This window comes from Marmota marmota, unplaced genomic scaffold, assembly GCF_001458135.2.
Source record: "Marmota marmota marmota unplaced genomic scaffold, marMar, whole genome shotgun sequence".
In the NCBI taxonomy this organism is placed as follows: Eukaryota; Metazoa; Chordata; class Mammalia; order Rodentia; family Sciuridae; genus Marmota; species Marmota marmota.
In genome coordinates, this window is record NW_025999960.1 from 5,179,344 (window position 1) to 5,197,416 (window position 18,073).

The following is an 18,073-nucleotide window of genomic DNA, read 5'->3' on the forward strand; positions in this document are numbered from 1 at the left end:
CCCTATTCCCAGCAGGAATAATCTTAAACCTTAAACCTGGAACCTAAACTGGGAACGCCCTAAACACGATTATGTTAAACCGGGAACACCCTAATCCGCCCTGGTCCTTGAGCAAGGTCAACTACATTCAATGTCACTGCAAAATGTCAGCAACATGGGGTACACTGGCAAGGAAATTGTCATACCTACTTGGCTAATGGCTCCCAGCAGATTAGGGCGTTCCCGGTTTAGGTTCCAGGTTTAAGGTTTAAGATTATTCCTGCTGGGAATAGGGTGTATCTTGCTGCCTGAGTTCCCCTTGAGTTCTCACGGGATTCAGACAGTATATTTTGGAGATAGAAGCCCAGTGGAGGTGGATTTGGGCAGAGAACGTGGATTTCCCCAGAACGTGTTTGTAGACGGCTGGTGTGAGTTCGGGAATAAAGAGTTGCTGTTTGAATCTACAAGCTGTGTGGTGGCTCGTGATTGTGTGCCCAGCCAGACTGCGGCATTTGTGCCCAGCCAGACTGCGGCAGTTAATTTTGCAGATCTCTTCATAATCTCTCACATAATTTTCCCCAGTTACTTCTCAACCCTCTTGTCCTATTCTTGATCTTCCAGCAGGTTCTATTCACAGGACTCTGTCCTTCACTTTCTCTTTCTGTTTTTACTATAATGTCCCTTTTTCAGAAAGGCTTTAATCAATCACAAATGTTGGTACCCATCAGTTTCCCTGCTGTATAGTTTTTCTTGAGTATACTTTTTTTTTTGGTCTAGAATGTTTGTTCATAATTCTGTTTTGTTTTCATGAATCACCATTTTCTAGAACAATGCCTGGCACATAGTAGATATCAATACCTATGGATGTCATTTTAGAACTTTTTTGCAGTAGGTCGACAAAAGCTAAATTTAGCTTTCTTATGTGTAACATAACAAAGGAAGAGAAGTAAAACAATTTTCCTTATTAAGCAGATTGACTGATCACATATGGCTCAATTCAACTTCTTGGGTAGTTAATAAATCACATTCTGATGAAAAAATCAATTTTTGAAAAAGTATCCTTTGTTTCCTTGAATATATGGCCTTACTTAGCATTTTAGAATAATCAAATCTTTCCCAAGTACAGGAAAAAATGAAATGTAATGCCTTTGGATTGCTTCTAGTTTCTACTCTTAATCATATTTGACCCACTTTTCATAGTACTTTTCTAGTTTTTATTGATTTTCCTCTCTCAGACACATTTGTCCCTGAGAACTTCAAATCAAACTTGGCTGTGGTATCCACAGTCTTTGGTGGCTTGCTCTGGTCCCATTGACAGGGGTCTGAATTAATCTCTCTCTCCCACAGCCTGCATGCTGGTGCTATATCTCAGCCTGGTTCATGCATAGGGAAACACCAATATTTATATATCCATGTGTTTAGAGCAGGAAATCAAAAGATTCTTTTGAAGTACATGCTAATATGTAAATAGACTCTGCATTTATTGAAAATTGAAAATTTGTTAAATATTACACAATTAAAGTTTCTGAAAACAAACAAACAAACAACAACAACAAAAAAAAACCCAAAACACTTTTGCCTTTTTACCACCACACACAGAAATAACAGATCAGGTCAACAAACAGTTCCACTGTTTGCTGACCTCATAAATTTTGATGGATATAAGAATTCTGAAGCTCTTGCTGTCTGCTTCTGCCAGCCAGCTTTCCTACTGTGCTGCATGAATTCTCTGCCCTGTGTCTGGGCACCAATTAACTCTCACTCACTGTGACTCTGACTTATAGTCTTCTAAGCCACTAAAAATAAAATCCCAAATGAGAAAATGAAATGATAGCTTTGATATATACGGGAAGAAAAGCATGTTTAAGTCCAACACTGTTTTGGATGAATTTGCAGCATAGAAACCTGGCTTCTAATCAGTACTTTGTTAGGAATATAGATATATATTTAAATGCAAGAAACTTGATTTATTTACTTAATTTAAATTTTTTAAATGGCTTAAATTTTTTATTAATACACAATATTTTTCATATTTCTGAGATAGACTATGATATGTTGATTCATGTATATAATGACTAAACCTCAAGATAGGTGTAGTAGCCATTGCCTTAAACTTTTATCATTTCTTTATGGTGAGTATCTTCAAAAATCCTCTCTTCTAACTATTTGAGATTTGCTTATAACAATGATAGACGTTCTAAAGAACAAGTACGGTGCCGAGAGAAAAATAAGAGACAAATAAAAAGAACTTCCCTAAGAGAAATATAAATAACTTAAGTTTACCAGTATTCTTCACTGGCCTTTTTAGTACATACTAATATTTTTTTTCTCTTTGATTTTTATCAATTGAGAGAAAATAAACCCTGTTTTTAAAAGGGGACTAAAATTTAACAATTCTGAAAACTATGGAGCTTTTACACTTTTATGTGTCTGGTGACATTTGCCACTAAATCTTACCAGTGAACAGTTCGTGGGGTAGGATTTATCTTCCTGACTGATGTGCTCTTGAAAGTGGAAAGGTTGCTCCTCATCAGTATTCAGAATATCCATGAGTGTGCTGGCAATTTCACAAAAGCTTTACCAAGAAGAAGACAGACAGGCTGTACTTACCAAGAGCTTAGCAAAATGCTCTTGAAAGGATCTATATTTCAGTTAGGTTTTTGGGCCTTAAAAAAAGACAAAAATTTAAAATATGTACTCCATAAAACCATTACTAGCAATAATCCAAGGTACAATCAGTGCCAGTTTAGGAAGCTCTATCTCATGTGGTGAGCTTCTTTAGAAATGTATACTGAAAAATATCCCTTACCTAAATTCACTGTTTATAGATGGGTCAGAAAATAGATAAAATTTACATTCCATTATCTAATCTAATAATGCTATATCCCTTTTCTAATATATTTAATTAAAATTGTATCTTTTAGAACAAATTTCCTCTGCTTCATTTTATAATTCAATACAGTATAAATTATATGTGTGTGTTGAAATTTGGATAGTTTCTATGCCATATACATATTGGGATAAAGTTTACTATTCTCATGTAGCAACAAAATATTTCCGATATTTTTCTGGTCTACCAGTTTGCACACTATGTACAATTTTAGCATAAAAGAAAATGCAAGTTTCTGCAAAATTGTGGTCTTACGTATGGTTAAGATAGAAGTTGTTACCTCAACTGAAGGAAATACAAACATGCATACACAAAATCTCCCTTCTATTTTTAAAAATTTTCCTGCAAAACAAATCTTAAATTAGACTTATATTAAGTAACAGATGGCAATATGAAGCACTCCATCTGGGGCTAGACCTAGCAGAAATATTAAATGCCACAGTTAAGTAAGGTGCAGGTAAAGGTTTCTTCCCTTCTCTTCATGCACTTTCCATCTGTTTACTCTCATCATTATCCTCATTGTACAGTTTCTTATAGCCTATTGACTTGCAAGTAATTTACTGCCCTGGATTTCATATTTTAACAGCCTGTTGTTCCATTTTAATGACTTAACAAGTCTCAAATTGCTTTACTTACTTTTCTCAACCCATCTCCCAATTTTGTCTCTCCCCCACTTATATGTGACCAAAAATAGTGTTTGTATCTCATCTCCTTATTCTCTTTGTTCCTTCCAAAAATACTAATACAATAATTACTGAACAAGTCTTTACATTTACTAATGAGAAGATTGGTCCTTTCATGGGTCATAATTTTTCAATAGTATATTTGAATATTTATACTTGTTTATAATTGTCTAGGATAAGGGCTCCCAATTTATTATTGTCTTTGTTTTGAATTTTAATTTTAAATAAATAGCAATTGTGTATATTTACAAGTTTCAGTATGATGTTTTGATATATGTTTACAGCTTTACTGAGGTATAAATAGTACACAATAAATCACCCATTATTTAAGCATTAAATTTTATGTTATAAATGTGTGTATACCCATGATAGTATCATAATGGACAAAAAGAAGCTATCTATCACCCTCAAAATTTTTTTCATGTTTCCATTTTGCCCCCATTATCCATCCTTGTCACCCTAACCCCACGCTAACATCTTCTTTCAGTTACTATGGACTAGTTTACATTTTGTATGGAATCATAAAATATTTATTCTTATCATCTGACTTCATTAATTAATCATAATTATTTAGAGATTCATCTATGTTATTGTATATATCAATGGTTAGTTTCTTTTTATTGCTGAATAGTATTCCAATGTGTGAATGTGCCAATAATTGCTGATCTATTTTTTATTCCTCTCTTGATGGATATTTGGGTAGTTTTGGATAATATATATTACTTATGTCCAATTATTTTCACATGCATATGTTCTACTTTCATTCCTCTTGGGTAAATATTTAGGAATAAAATAATATATACTTATATATTAAGAAAATAAAAAAATGTTTTTCAAATATTGTATTTATGAACAATGAATGAGGATAACCATTGCTCCTCATCCTTGCCAAGATGCAGTATCATTAGTCTTTTAGACATCCTTATACTCAGGTGAGAGTGTCTCTTTGTGATTTTGCCTTCCAGTTCCTTAATGGTTAAGCAAGTTGAACATTTTTATGTGTTTACCAGTTGTATGGTTTTGATGGTAAAGTGTTGATTTAAATCCATTGGCTTTTATCTATTTTTTTTTTTGTTTTATTTTTATTGGATTTTTTGCTTTTTTATTGATTTTTTTCTTTATACTGGATATAGGCTCTTTATGAGATATATGCCTTGCAAATATGTTTTTTTTGGCTCTTTAGCCTTATTTTGTTCCCTTAACTGTGTCTTCTGAAGAGAACAGTTCTTCATTTTGGTCAAGTACAATTCATCAAATTCTGTATAGTTTAGCTGGGGTCAAATCTAAGACAAAGTCTGTTTTCCTCTAAAACTTAATGGCTCTAGATTTTATATTTAGGTTATTGGTCCATTTGAATAGAGATTCATTTTTTTTTCATATAAAACTCAAAATTTCCAGCACCATCTATTGGAATATCTGTCCTTTCACTACATTGAATTGCATTTGCACTTTGTTCAGAATGAGTTAATCAGACACATGAAGATTTTTTACTTATCAATCTATATGCCTTTTAATTCATTTTATTGCTTGATTGCCTGACTAGAAGAATCCTTAGTATAATCTTGAATGGGAAAAGTGAAATCAGCCATCTTTGCCTTGTTTCTAACATAGAGAGAAAGTACTATTTCTTAATGAAATATGAAAACCATTTTCATAGATGCCTTTTATGAGGAATAGGATGTATCAGTTCCCTCTTATTCCCTTCTATTCCCAGTCTACCAACCATTTTACCAGAAATGGATGTTGGATTTTTGCAAATGTTTTTTCTACATTGACTTATATAATTTTCATTTTTTATTCAGCTAATATGATTGATAATTTGATACGTTTTGAATGCTTAACCAAACTTGACTTTCTGACATATACTTCAGTTATCATGTGTATTTCATTTAATATAACTATTTATAAAATTTATTGATTTCTCATACTGTTGTACTGCTTCATCCACCCCATACTCTCCATATACCTTAATTTTTATTGTATCATAGTATATTCTATTGCATAAAAATGGTCAACAAAGAAGATAATTTGATTTAATTTGTTTTCTCTTAAAGGTCAGCTTTTGATGTGTTTGTTATGGTTTTGATCTGGACTGTCCCCCAAAAGCTGTGTTGAAGGCTTGGGTCTACAGTGCAACAATGTTCAGATGTGGAACTCTAGGAAGAAATTAGACCATGAAGGTCTTAATCTCATCAGTGGGTTAATCTATTTGATGAATTAATCATTTGAATGGATTACTGGGAGGAGATAGAAATTATAGGTGAGGCTGGGGGCATGATTAGAGGTAGTAGTTCAATTGGGTATGACCTTGGGGATTATAACTTGTCCCTAGTCCCTTCCACTCTTTCTCTCTGTGGCTGCCATGAGCTGGGCAGTTTTCCTCTGCCACACTCTTCTGCCGTGATGTTTTCCTTCACCTCAGGTCCGCAGCAATAGAGACAGCTAATCATGAACTGAAACCTCTGAATCTATGAGCCAAAATAAATCTTTCCTTCTGTAATTTTTTTTCCTCAGGTAGTTTTACCAGTGATGAAAAACTAACACCCAGAAATGTATGTTTTAAGCAAACCCTTTTTTAGTTCTAAGCCAGAGTTGTCTGAGCTGCAACAAGTTCAAATACAATATAGTTTATTTTTGTTACAGTGTGTGTATCTAGAAATTGAGAAGTTATAAATTTCAGTATGCCATATCTCAAAAGAATAATTAAACAGTTGAAGAATATTTGGATACAAATCTGCAATGGTACATATTAGAAAAGGATATAAAGTCAGTCATCATTTATGGATTTCTGAAATACATGATAGCAAATCATGGACAATGTTATGGGAATAATTAAAATATCTAAATAATGCCAAAATTTAAATGTTTCTTAAAAACATATGCATGCAAGTTTCAAATTGAACTGATGATGTCTTGAGGTTACTTATATTTCAAAGACCTGTGATGCCATGAGTTAGGGAAAAGAGGAACTACAATCTTACATTAACATAATAGAAATTCTACTGTTTTTCCACATTAGAAAGATGATAATAAGATAATAGTTATAAAGGAATTGTTCTATTGCATCACAATTTTCATGATTTTCTTAGGCATAATTTTGCATGGAATTTGATTTATATTAGATTTGTAGTTACTGTACTTTTGCAATTTATATAGCCAGGACCAATACTGCTTTAATAAGGAAACAGCTTTTTACTGAATAGATGGTCCATCCTTAATGCCTGTGATTGTTTAATTTCCTTGATTTCATTTTCCTTAATGTAATTTTGCTACTTTTTCACATTCAAACACAGAGTATCACATGAAATACTACCCAGAGTTTATGTATTTTCCAGGAAATAATTTAATCATTGTGTAACCAAAATAACAGTATGTTAGGTATAGATTTGTAATTAGTGATGTTTAAGTATTTGGATTATTTAAAGAAAAATTATCCTTGGCACTTGTTAAAGAGTGAGTAAAGAAGGCTTTTTCAGAGGAACTATGGAGAAAGGCATAAAGACTAGTGTAATGGGGTTTGTATTGGGGGAGACATTGGGTTTGTATCTGTTGAGACAAGGAAAATGGGAATATGTAGTCAGGTAACAGGGTAAAGATCAGTGAAAGGAATCAAGAAATCTCATGGGAAAGGGGGATTCGGGCTAAACCAACCCAACAGGATTCTAGCTGAAGGTCATACAGTGTGATCCATCATCACTGGGGACAGGAAGGTGGAAGAACCAAGTCAATTATGGAGAGTGATCAGATATCATAGATGGGAGATGCTGACTGGCCAAGTGATTTAACAGGATTCTCTCTAAAATTATACAATGCAGAGATGTACATGGAAGTCCAAAAGTCATCGCTTAAGTGGGAAGGGAGTTCACAAGAATATGAAAAGAGTTTGGTCAATGAGAGAATCTTTGTCAAGTTATAAAACAAATAAAGCCATATAAAATTTGCACTTGAATCAAATGTATGAAATATGATATGTCAAGAGCTTTGTAATGTTTTGAACAACCAATAAAAATAAATAAATAAATAAAATTTGCATTGCCCTTAGAAAAATCTATAAAAGACCAACAAAACAAAACAAATAAAAAACCCTCATGTTAGTCCTATAATCAAAATGGGATTTTCAATAAACATCTGAATATTTTTATATCATTTAATCAAGTACTTTATATCTTATGCATTTCATATTTACCTGTAGAAAATCCAGTTTATCTATTTTATTGGAAAGGTGGTATTTAGAGATAATAATGAAGGTTGACTCAGGCTAGCTTGTTTACTGTCCTGAGCGAGAGGGAAGAATGTTTGTACTCCTTGGAGATTATTTACTGAAGAAGGTGGGGAATTCTACGAAGTTTTTTACAGCTTTATTTTGTACATTTGATTATTTCATATTTGAATATAGACTAAATTACATCAGAGCGTAACACAATAAAATCATGAACCAAAATGAATATACAAAGCATCACTTGGTAAATTGCTCTCTTTCCCTGCCGGCTTGTCTTCTGTACCTCCACTAAAATTATTTTTATAAGGCAAAATAAAAAGACTCCACACAAAGTGTTAGTATCACAGCAGACAACATAATCACCAAAACTATTTGATAAGACACTAAAAAGATTCAAAGGGTCAGTACCATGCAGACAAAAGAATTTATTCCCTACTCACATTTACATGTGTGGCTTACTAAGAGCCTGACTCTGGGTAAAATATTGAATTTTCTCATGTGGAAAATAGGCTAATAACATCCATCTTTAAGGACTTTTTTCAGGAATGAAATATTTTATGTAAAACACTCAGTATGAGTACTGATATATAATAGGTACTCTAAAGATCCCAGCTTTTAATGCAAGTGCTTTGCATAATAAGTTTAATGAATAAAGATGTAGATGAGGAATTGAGAAATAAAAAAGAGAAAGGAAAATTTCAGTTTGAAAAGATAGCAAAGTTTCTGTGTCTGAGAATAAAAATTAACTATGGGATTCCTGACAACTCAAACAAAAGGGAGCCAAGATGTATTATAACCATCCTCATTATACAAATGGGGAAACATGCCTGTTTACCAGAAGAAAGATAATGATTTTTGATATCTTATTCTGAAAAACAAATCTCACTCAAGATTTTATATTATGGATATTGAGTTGCATAATGGGTAGTTTTATTTTGAACACAGAAGAAGTGCTATTGGCAGGGAGGGAAGAATAGAAGTTCATTGGATTAGACAAAGGGGAAGGGAGGAGTGATGGGAATGGGAAAGACAGTAGAATGAATTGGATAGAACTTTCCTATGTTCATATATGAATACACAACCAGTGTATCTCCACATCATGTACAACCACAGAATGGGATCTTAATTAGAATAAGTTATGCTCCATGTACGTATACAATGTCAAAATACATTTTACTGCCATGTAAATCTAAAAAAAAAAAAAAAAGTAGAGCTATTGACCTGTTCTGGTAGGATATGTAAGTTGGAGCTATTTTACCTGGAGAAGCACAGCTGTGAGACTTCCTTACAGGATACTCTTAAATTTATCTGATTATCGGCATCCCCTGAGAATCTTTAGAAAGTAAAATTCCCAGGCCCATCACTGATTCTGATTTTGTAGTGAATGGCCAGGAAACTGCCTTTTTATAATTTTGCCAGTTGGGGCTGAGAGTTAAACAAATGTGGAGCTGAAATTTTCTTGGATTTCATGCCAAGACATTATTTCTATTAGTGAAGCTTTTGTTAAGCATTAACAAGGAGACATAGAATCTGATTTTCTGATAGTTTACATTCTACATTGATGATTTGGGAAACCTTGTTATGTTGTGGGACTCCATGACCACAATCAGTGTTTATTCTCCATTCTGATAGCGGAGCAGCTGGGATCCTATTTCTTCATGGATTTCATCTGCCTATGGCAGTGGACTTCCTCGATAATGTAGGCAAAAACAAGTTTCTTCTCACAAAGGAGCTCTAGACCTGCTTCAAACCATGGACAAATGATTGATTCAGACCTCTAAATTGTACCTCTCAGAATATGGCAGAAATTGTTCTGCTTTAGAAAATAATCAAGGCAGGTGTTGCATGTAAGCTGCCAATCACCATGAAAATAGAAACCTCAGTAATGCCTCTGTGGAGTGTTTGATTCCATACTACAGCTTCTCCTCAGGAGCCTGCCAGGATGAATTAGATGCTACATGTGCTCCTAGTTAACCAAAGGAGTTAGGGGTAATTCAGGTTTTACCATGTGTGACAGAAGCAAGTTGGATAATTTCCTTCTTCTTAATGCTGAAGTATTTTAGGAATTTATAGTTTATTTAAGGAATCAATATAGACAGTAAAGGTGTTACAGAGTGAGGCTACACAGAGTCTTGTTTTCACAACTGATAGCAGAAAAAAAAGGAAAGACTGTAGAGTTGGTGAATAGAATAAGTTTGACTTTTAATTGGGAAGATTAGGGGCCAATAAATTGTTTGCTTACTTGTATGTGTCAAATATAAATGCACATATTATGTTATATAAATATTGTTTTTTAAAAATAGTGTTTACATACTAGTCTTGTGGCAAAGTTAAATGTTAATTCTTTATTATGGTTTTCTGTACTATTTGACCATCAGAGACTTCCTTGTTTTGTACTTCAAATATCTGAGTTTGAGACCCCAAAATGAAAATCAGTGGAATATTTTGCATTTTATTGACATTCAATTCTCCTCTTCAAGGTCCTTCTAATTAAAGCATCCCCGAGAAGTCAGAGGCTTTGGTTGTCAGTATGCTTAGTTTCTTTTCAGGATCACATCATTATGTATCTGAAAGGGCATGGTTATTTTGAAAACTTGGTGGAGTGGAAAGAGCATGGACTTCATTTCAGTGTCAGATTGAACTGGATTGAAATCCTTATGCTGACACTTACCAGCCGCATATCATTTCACAAGTTGCTCTGTGTCTAGGTCCTTCATCTCAAACTGGAGGAAAATAACACAGATCTTTGTGATGCTAGTGAATACTAAACAGAGTAAGGTGTGTAAAATGTTTAGACTATGATTAGTGATTAATTCAGTTAGTTCTCTTTCCTCAGGTAATGTTTCCCTTCATGGAAAAATTTCGGTAGCATCTCTAGAGGGAATTTTAATTCAGACAATATTAAAATCTTATTTGGTACTTGTCTAAATTCCTATATAGCTTTCCCCACTTATACCATATATGACTTTCAGAATGATATGTTAGTATTTTAGGCAATTTCTTCTGATTAATCAGCATATAAAAGCATTTTATTAAAACTAACTTGTTACTAACCCAATTTGTTGAACTTATCTGCAGGCTGGATTTCTGCTGCCCTAAATGTTTGGAGTTCCATATCTTATCATCTGTAGAGACATAAATGAAATTTTTTGTCCTTGTCTTTCCCTCATACTTGACCATAGAACCAAGGAACAAGATCATCTCTACCTTACTAGGTCTCTTGAGTGATCAGATGACTGCCTATCTGTAGACAAAATAATGAAAACTCCTAGCCCCATTCAGTGGCATGTGTCTGTACTTCCAGCTACTTGGGAAGCCAAGGCAAGAGGATTGCTTGAGCCCCGGAGTTCCAGGTCAGGCTGGATCAAAGCAGATGGTAAGACCCCATCTCAAAAAGAAAAACGAAAAGAAAAAACTCCTAATGTATGTCTTTAGTCATGATCTTAGAGTTTATATAACATTCATATAAGCATTATAAATATTTATTATGAATATGAAAGCAAAATGGATTATTTAACAGAACAGGAAAAGAAAATATTAAATTTTAAGTTTTAAGCCAGCCTCAGCAATGGTGAAGAGCTAAGTAACTCAGGGAGATCCTGTCTCTAAATAAAATACAAAATAGGGCTGGGGATGTGGCTCAGTGGTCAAGTGTCCCTGAGTTCAATCCCCAGTTGCCCCCTCCCCCCAAAAAAATGTTCACAAGATGACAGGTGAAGAGGAGACTATTAGATTTTTTTTCAGGAAGTCCAACAGATTGCCAGGTATACTTTGTCATCACCATTATTCTCTCCTGATCACTTGGAGGGTGCTAGGCACTTGGCTTGGGGAGTTATATGGACAGATACTGAATAAAGGAAAAGAAAGAAGCAGGACAGTGTACCTTGTCAAAAATTGGCATTAAATTTGCACAAAATTTAGAAGGTTCAGGAAAAACTTCAGTTTTCATATATCAGATTTTTAATTTTTATGAAGGAAAGCCTGTTTTGGGTGTACATATTAATTTCCTATTCCTGTACAACAAATAACTAAAAATTTGGTCACTTAAAGAAAATACCTATTTATCAGCTCACTTAGGGCTAAAGTCTGGATATGGTGTAACTGGGTTCTTGCTCTTCTCACAGGATGAAACCAATGTTGGTTTTCCTGTGGTCTCCTTAGCTCAAGGTCCTTTTCAAAGTTCACTGATTATGAGTAGATTTTCAAGAATAGCCATATATCGCTTAGTGATGAGAACATGTGCTGAGAAATGTGGTGTTAGATGATTATGTCATTGTGCAAAATCATACTGTAAGGGACCGGCGAAACGTCGGAGGAAGAGACCACCAAGAGACTGTCTCATGCAACAGCAAAAAGGGTTTATTTGGAGACCAGCATGCTGGGGCTCAGAGCTCACTAGAGCAAAGAGAGATAGAGCACTGGGAATAGCTTAAGCAGAGCTTATGTACTTTTCTTGGAGAGGGCAGGGAGGGACGTTCATTGACGGGTCAGGGGGAGTGGGCAGTTTGCCTGCAACCGAGTGAGGGAGTGCATTCTGCAGTTTGGCAGTTGGGGACAGCACATTCTGGGAACAAGATTAGCAAACAGTTCTCAGGATTTCAACAGTGTTTTGTTAAGCATACAGAAAAACGGAGTGACAAGTACCTATTTTATTAACCTTTCAATACAATGTATAAAACACAAACTATGAAGCCTAGGATGTAAGTAGGTGAAATTATCTTATAGGACCATCATTGATCAAAATGTTCTGATGTGGCATATGACAGTATTTGTGTTTTGTATGATTGAGGTCTCTGTATTCCTGTTGCTGTCAGTCTGGGATCTGACTCAGCTCATAAAGACCATCTAAAATTTCCTCACCACATGGCCCAATAAGAAGCTCATATCATGGATGTTATGGGAGGTATCTCCCAAAAGCTCATGTGTGACACACACAAGAATGTTTAGAAGTTAAAAAATTGGGGTATAAGAGTCTTAACATAATCAGTTCCTTAATCCACTTGAATGGATTAACTGGTAGGGTGTAGGCAGGTAGGGTGTGGCTGGAGGAGGCTGGTAACTAGAGACCTGCTTTTGGGTTTATATTTTGTCCCTGGTGAGCAGAGTGCTCTCTGCTTCCTGATTGCCCTGTTCTGAGTTGCTTTCTTCTTCCACACCCTTCTGCCATGGTGTTCTGCTATACCTCTGTCTCATAGCAACAGAATTGGTTGCCTATGGACTGAGATCAAATAAACTTTCCTTCTCTACATTTTTCTGTTGGGTCTTTTGGTCACAGTGGCAAGAAAGCTGACCTAAACAATGGATGTTTATTTTCATTCTGGCCAGCCTGAGCATATCTCTGATATCTCTTCTGTGACCAGCTGGTAGAAACTCTCTGCTTTTAAAGGGCTCATATGATTAAGCCAGGAATACACAGATAGTCTCCTTAAGGTTGACTGATTCAGAACTGAATTGTATGTCTCAATACCTTCACAGTAGTACTTACATTAGTTTTTGATTCAACAACTGGTAGAAGGTGTGTGTACACCAGGATCTGGGAAATCAGGCCCATCTTAGAATTCTGACCATCACATTGCCTGAATCTAGAGTCAGGTTTCCAGTAGTAACCATTCAAGTTTTCAGATTTCTAGAGAGTATATATGCCTTGAATTATCAAAAATAAAAGTATTAAAAATAATTTTCCTGCTAAGATAGTTAAGGATGTTAAACTAAATTTAATGAAATTGAAAGCTGTTCAAACACTAATTCTGCAGCTTAGAATGTGACAAAAGCAGTCTCCATAATATTAACTGAAATTCAAGATAGAAAATAAAAGATAACCTCTAACTAGGTGAAATTTCTGAGTAAGCTAAAACACCAACTGTATTTTAAAATACTTTATATATTGATTAATATTCATGGTTTGCTCTTTTATAAATGTTCTCTTTCAAAGTACACTAGGTTTGCTTGAATGAATTGGTGGGTAAGTAATATATATCTCTGGAAATTCATATGCTTCTGCAAATTAAACACAATTTATAGATTTTTAAATAATTTCTTTTTATTTATTATGTAGCATTAAAAAAATTAAACACTTTATTCATAGTACAGTATCCACTGTGTAAATAACTGTTAACTTAAAATCATGAAAGGAAATGCACCAATTGGCCATCTATAGTTTTGTTCAGTAGATAAGAACATGAAAGTTTTCTCAAATATTCAAAATTTTAAAATATTTTACTTTAGTAATAGAAAGATTTAAAATTATCTTCTTAAAATATTTTCTTTCAAACAAGTTCTTCTTTCTTTGCCACAGTGTTTTGTTTGGTATTACAGTTAAAATGCATACATATTCAACACATAAAAAATGTATTTTTTTAAAGGTAAGAAATTCCATTTTTCTTTCCTACAAATAGTATTTTTGCCACTGATTAATTTAATGTGTTACAAATGGATGATTATACCAAATTTTCAAACAAGACCACATTCCTATACATTTTATATTTTATAGGGTGCAATGTGCTATTTTGACACATTTACTGAGATTTTCATGTTACCTGTTCCTAATTACAGCTTCCATGTACTAAACTGGAGACCATTATCTTATGTGAAGTAAGTGCAATAGAGAAAGACAACTACTGTGTGGTATCATTTATGTGTGAAATCTAAATAAAAAGATGAACTCCTAGATATAGAGGGTAGAATATGGTTATCAAAAGCTGTAGCTTGGGGAATGAAATCTTGCTTTTAAATCTATCCTCAAAAATATGATATATCTTTGACAATGTTTAATGGCACTTGAGAGGAATGTGTATTCTGCTGCTTTAGACAGAATATTCTGTACATGTCTCTTAGGCATATTTGGTCTAAAGTTAGTTCAAATTCAATATTTGTGTCTAGATGATCTATCCATTATTGAAAATGGGGTATTGACCTCTTCTGCTATTATTTTATTGCAGTCTATCTTTCCCTTCAGGTTTTTAACATTTACTTTTATACTTAGAATCCCTGATATTAGGTGCATGCATATTTACGATGGATATATCCTCTTGATGAATTGATCCCTTTCTTATATAATGATCTTTTTTTGTGTTTTTCATACTTTTTTATTTCCTATTTTACCTAATATAAGTATAATGACTCACATTCTCTTTTTGTGTGAAATATCTTCTATCCCTTTCCTCCAAGCTACTTGTGTCCTTAAAGGTGGATTGAATCTCTTCAAAGCAGTACATAGATGGGGTCTTAGTTTTTTATCCACTTTGCCATATTCAGTTTTTGGAGAAGGATTTAATCCATTCATATTAAAGGTAGCTATTAATGGGAAAGAACTTACTACTGCTATTTTGTTAATTATTTTCTGGTTGTTTTATAAATCCTTTTTCCTCTCTTGATGCTTTACTTGTTTGTTAGTTCAGTAATTAAATGACTTTCTGAGTGGTGGGTTTTGATTCCTTACTTTTTAATCTTTTGAACATCTACTACAGGTTTATGCTTGTGATTATCATGAAGCTTAAGTGAAATATCTAACAATAATATATTTTAAAATAATGACAACTTAACTTTGATCACATTAAAAACAAAAGCCCCTCTACACTTTTCTACTTTTATGTTTTTGATATCATCTCACCTGTTTATGATGCAAATCCTTTAATAAATTATTGTAGCTTTTATTATCTTTAATAGCTTTTTTGCACTCTTCTCCCTTTTTTATGACTTATATTACAAATATTTTAGTATTCCATTTTTACTTCTCTTTATATGTTAAATATATATTTTGCATTTTTTAATGTTTCTCTGAGGATGACAAAAATGCATTAACTATAATTGGTTTAAAATTAATGTCATACTAGTTCATATTAAATATGTAAACCTTGTAATACTCTAGGTCCATTTCCTTCCTCTGTCATCCTTATTTCTCTTATATATCTGTTTTTATGCACTAGGATTCCACAGTACAGCATTATAATTTTTATTTTAATGATATATATGACTTTCAAGGAAATTAGGAGAAGAATATAATTATTTGTGTGCATGTGTGCAAACATGTGTATGAATATTGTGTGGTTTGTGCACATGTGTGCATGTGTGCTCCATACACATTTATCTACTATCCATCTCCCCTCTTAGGCCACATCTCCAGGGCTCTTCATTCATGTTCTTTGTCATGTCATTTTCTTCAGTGCAACATATTTTCTTCAGCATTTATTTTCATGCAGATCTGTGATAATGAATTATTTATCTGAAAGTAAGATAGATGTTATACCAGTAATTTCTAATTTTCATTTTTTCCTGATCTGAAGTTCATGGTCACTTATGAACATTGTCCCTCTGTATGTTTGTATTAGTTCTCTCAGTTTTATTAAAATATGCCTCAGTGTGCTTTTCTCTGTACTTATCCTTCTCAGAATTATGAAGATTCTTGGATCCATGTGTTGGTGGGTTTTTTTTTCTTATTATTTGGAGAATTTTTAGCCAATAATTCTTGAAGCCCTATCTGCTCTTCTTTTTGTTTTTTCAATTTACATATATGTTGATATCATCCCACAGGTCTCCAAGACTGACTGTGTTTATTTTCTTATCTTTCCCTTCTGCTCCTTAGGGTGGATAGTTTTAATTGATCTTTAAAGTTACAGGCTATTCTGTAGTCTTCATTCATTGGTTAGAAATAGTAAAATTTTCATTTCAGTTTTTTTTGTTTTTCATCTGTAGAATTTTCATTGGTTATTAAGGTTTTTATTTATCTACTGAATTCCTTAATCTTTCCATTCATCGTAAATATTTATTTTCCTTAAGTGTTTGAGCATGATTATTAGACCTTATTATAACATATAGTTATAACATATAAGTTATAACATATAGGTTACCTTAAGTTTGTTTTCTAATGACTTCTCTCTTTTTAAAAAAAAACATTATTTTCATCTTTATGCTGGATATTATATATAATATATTTAAAATCTCTGGATTCTAGAATTTTCAGTGTTACTGCTATTCTAGCAGGCAGTTAGTTTGATTAGAATTATTCACATTCTGTCTTTCTTACATCCAGAAACAACTGAAAACTTAATTCAGTTATTTTAACTTCTAAATATAATTTTTCCCTCCCATGGATATCCCATCAGACTCCCCAAGTACACATGGTTTTTTGATCAAAGGTTGAACTAAGGTTTATTCCTTTTGTGGATCTCTTCTTTTCTAGGGCTCCTTCCATCCCCAAGACACATACACACACACACACACTGTGGGAGACCAACCTTGCACGTGACTGAATCACACTCCCTGGCTGGGTGCTGAGGCACTCAGTTGCAGAAATGTGGCAGATCTTTCCCCACCCTTTCTTGGATTCAAGGGTTGGTGTCTTATGCATGGGTGTGTCTTGCTACAGCCCCATGGGTGGAGTTAGGCTCACCTGTTCCTTTGTAATATAACCCCTTGCCCTGTTTAGGAAAGACTGTTCCATGACACACCCTGTGTGTCCCCTTCTCTTACTATGCCTTTGGCTGTGGCCTACCCAGGTGTCAGTCAACCTGTTGACAGTGGACATCATGAAGATAGACTCAGCCCCTTGAAACCTGACCCCTTGCCTCATTTGAATAGCTTTACCTCAATAAAAGTGGTCAGCATGTGCTCTCTCTCTCTCTCTCTCTCTCTCTCTCTCTCTCTCTTCCTGTGGACTCTCTGCCAGCCCAGAGATTTTTTCTAAGGTCCTACAAGAAAGCAAAGTTCTGTGTTTTCTGCCACCTTTTACTGTGAGAAGATAGATGAGTAACATACTCTCCCATCTTGCCCAGTATAGTTCCTCCTTTTCAGTGACCTTCCAGGTTTTGCCTGCCTTTGTTCATTCTTCATTGTCTGTAAATAAATGTTTATTTTTGCATATTTTCCACATTTATTTTGTGGGATGATAATTCCAATCAAACTATTCCATCATTACCTTAATCTAATATATTTTTTATATGTGTATGTCATGCATTTTCTTTTCTAGTATTTCCACATGCACGTTTAGTCCTTTGAAAAACAGTTTCCTCCCAATGTACCTACTACAATTGCCCAAATCCTAAACACTAGCCAATGTCAAATGCTGGTGATGCTTTAGAGCAAAGAGAACTGTCACTTAATGATGGGAATGCAAAATGGTACGACCAATTGGAAAATAGCTTGTCAGCTTCATTCAAACTAAACATATTATTACTGTATGATTTGGTAATTGATGCTTGTTGATATTTATACAAATGAGTTGAAAACTTGTGTCCACACCAAAAAAAAAGACACAAAAATAATTTTAGGAGATTTATTTATAATTACCCAAACTTGGAAACCACC

The 18,073-nt window shown here is 33.9% G+C and overlaps 1 long non-coding RNA gene across 1 annotated transcript in view; it reads left to right on the top strand.

The window, feature by feature from the left end:
- The first annotated feature begins 11,072 nt into the window (after nucleotides 1-11,072).
- LOC107148547 overlaps nucleotides 11,073-18,073 on the top strand; it is a 46,097-nt gene continuing 39,096 nt past the window's right edge. Inside the window, exon 1 of the long non-coding RNA XR_007347366.1 lies at nucleotides 11,073-11,147. This is a non-coding gene — a long non-coding RNA (uncharacterized LOC107148547). The remainder of the gene's footprint in view (nucleotides 11,148-18,073) is intronic.